The sequence below is a fragment of the Octodon degus genome, unplaced genomic scaffold (assembly GCF_000260255.1).
Source record: "Octodon degus isolate 3935 unplaced genomic scaffold, OctDeg1.0 scaffold00148, whole genome shotgun sequence".
In the NCBI taxonomy this organism is placed as follows: Eukaryota; Metazoa; Chordata; class Mammalia; order Rodentia; family Octodontidae; genus Octodon; species Octodon degus.
The window spans coordinates 161,493-164,762 of record NW_004524724.1 but is presented as its reverse complement, the minus strand read 5'-3'; positions in this window follow the sequence as shown (position 1 = coordinate 164,762).

Genomic DNA, 3,270 nt, shown 5'->3' with positions numbered 1-3,270 from the left:
ATTTGGGTAATTTGAAAACATCTTTCAAAGCTGAAGCCATGAGAAGTAGCCTTCCTCATGGGGCAGATGACCTGTCAAGGAGTCAGGGCCCTAATCCATCCACTGACATTCATCTCTGCATGGAGAATGGAATCTGTATCAACAAGACTTCATCTTCCTCATGTGGCAATAGATATCACATATTTGTATATAAATAGCACACAGCCAAATAGTTTTTGGAAATGATAATTAATTGTGAGTGACCTAGCATCCTCTTTCCTGTATCTGATTAGCCTGAAGTTTGTTTTAGTTACAAAGTCAAATGTATGTGTTCAGCACTTTCAGACTTGAGTCTTGTTAGTTTACTCAGCCCCTAATACTGTATGTCAGACCCTTAAATTTTACATGTGTTTATCAGATTAACTTTCAAAACCTTATTGTTGGGGCTGGGGGTATAGCTCAGTAGTATAGGTGCTTGCCTGGCAAGCTCAAGGGCCTGAATTCAAGCCCTAGCTCCGCCAAAAACAAAACTTTAAAAAACCTTATTGTTCTCTCAATTTTTGACAGTATTTGTTTTTAGGGTCATCAAAAGGCTTTTACTGTCTGTCTTTATGAAAGAAAATGCAGTTTACTGTGTACCTCAATATGTAGGAGGCATAATTTGATCTTCATTTGTATCAGAACCTTAATAGCATATTTGTTTTCCATGAAATGAAGAAAATTAATTTATAAATTTTAAATTTATTTATTTATTTTGTGCTGCTGGAGATTAAACCCAGACCCTTGTTCCTGCTAGGAAGCACTCTACCACTGAGCTACATTTGCAGCTTTAAATATGTACATTTGAAAGGTTACAATTATGTACAGCCATGTATTACTCAAAGTAGGGATACATTCTAAGAAATGTATCATTAAGTTATTCCAGTGTTGTGCAAACATGATAGAATGTACTTGGACAAAGATAGCTATGAAATGGCTTGGTCAGATAATCTTATTGAAACCACTATTATTTATACCATCCATCCTTGGCTGACATGCAGCAATACAGCATTTGTGAAGTTTGTTATTTAAATATACAGTGCTTGATTTTTTTTTTTTTTATCTCTTTGTAGCCGAAAACTCAAACTTAACCCAGGTCTATCACCATGCACTAAACTAAAGTCAAAATGGATTAAAGATCTAAACATTAAAGCAGAGACACTAAATCTCCTGGAAGAGAAAGTAGGAGGAACTCTTGAAGACATAGGGGTAGGCAAAGAGTTCATGGACAGAAATCAAATCGCATGGGAAACAGTTGAAAGAATTAACAACTGGGACATGCTGTTACTGAGAAGTTTTTTCATGTCAAAAGAAATTACCAACAAAGTGAAAAGGCAACCCACAAATTTGGAAAACATCATGACAAATAAGTACTCAGACAAAGGTCTGCTCTCTAGAATCTATAAAGAACTAAAAAGCACTAGGGCCCCAAAATTTAAAGACCCAATCCAGAAATGGACATCTGAGATGAACACACACTTCTCAGAGGAAGAAATTAAAGAAGCAAATAAATATATGAAAAAATGTTCCACATCACTAGTCATTCGTGAAATGCAAATTAAAAGCACGTTGAGATATCATCTCACCCCAGAAAGAATGGCTATCATAAAGAAATCACCCAACAACAAATGTTGGAGAGGCTGTGGGGAAAAAGGAACCCTTCTCCACTGCTGGTGGGAATGTAGACTGGTGCAACCTATAGTGCTTGATTAATACCCACTTCTACATAAAAAGGACACTTTATTAAAAGCCTACCCAAAGCATCTAATAGCTATGATTTTGTCCATCTGTCCTTATCCATAGTGAAATATTCTTAGTGTAAGATACCTATTTCATTAACTGTCATAAAGAATCGATCAGTTATACTCAGAATTAATGATACATACATGGGTGGGCAATTGACTCACACTGCAGGCAGATGATGGGTTATATTCCAAGAGACATTGCTTTCAAATCTCTTCCTTCATAAAGTTTTGTTTCTAGACTAATACTACGTAAGACAAGAAAGTTAAACAAAACAAATCGTTTTACCAAGATGTTATTGAATTTAACAAAAGATAGAAAATGAACAGGATTTAAAATATGAAACACATTCAATACAGCTAGAGTTGAATTATCTCCAGAATTGAAGCAACAGCTAAAATATTGATGTTTTAGTTTTACTGTATTGCTCTGGCACTTAGACAGTCAGCATAACCTTGGATGCCCATTATGCTCATACAAAGAGAAATCATTTGGCATTTGATAATGAAAGATCTGTGGTCACAATCAATATAGTGAACTTTTTTTTGAAAAAATTTCAATATCCATTCATAGTAAAAAAGATAATAATAACTGAAGAAAATAGGTATAGAAAGAACTTATTACAAACTAATAAAAGCTATTTATGACAAGCCTACTACATCATACTAAATGGAGAAAAACTGAAATTCCTCTAAAATCAGGATTAAGGCAAGAATATCCACTATCACCATTCCTGTTCTATATAGTACTGTTAAGTCCCTGACTTAGAAACAAGTTCCATTGTACAAGAGTGTAAGTCAGATTTGTTCATAAGTACAACACACCTTTAATACAAATGTACAGCAAAAAGCATTAAAAAATTCAAACACAAAAATACTGCTTTGAAAAACCCTATTTTTACATTTGTAGTTATCTTAAAATGGTGGTACAGTACAATTGTGAATAAACTTTTTACTTTTTTATTCATAATCTTTTTTTAAGTCAACAGAAAATGGAAATATACTTTTTAAAGTTTCTAATACTAGGAGAATATATTATATAATGTCATTTAAATAAATTGTAAGTCAAACATATAGTATAAATCTTAGAACAAAAATGAGATTAGGCAATGTTCAGAAAATTTAATACTAATTAATTAAAAATTAAATGTTTCAAAACAATTGAACTAAGAAAACATTTTCATGATAGCAAAGAAGTACTAAGAGTAAAATATAAGATGAATACTGGGATGGCAAATAAATGACCAGCACTTCTAACAGTTTGAGGATACGATATCGCACAAAGTTCTAGTGTATTGTGGACATGCATAATGACCATGACAGTTACTGGTAGCCAGGCGAATATAGTAAACTTTCCAGCAGTTATCTGATTCTATTTTTTTTGGCCAAATTAGATTATAATAATATTTTTAAGTTTGTAATTATAAAAAGATAAATCGACTTTTGTAGGTCAACTAGTAGAGATCTCTTATAAGAATCTGTTTTTTAAAATTTTTTAATTTTTATTTTA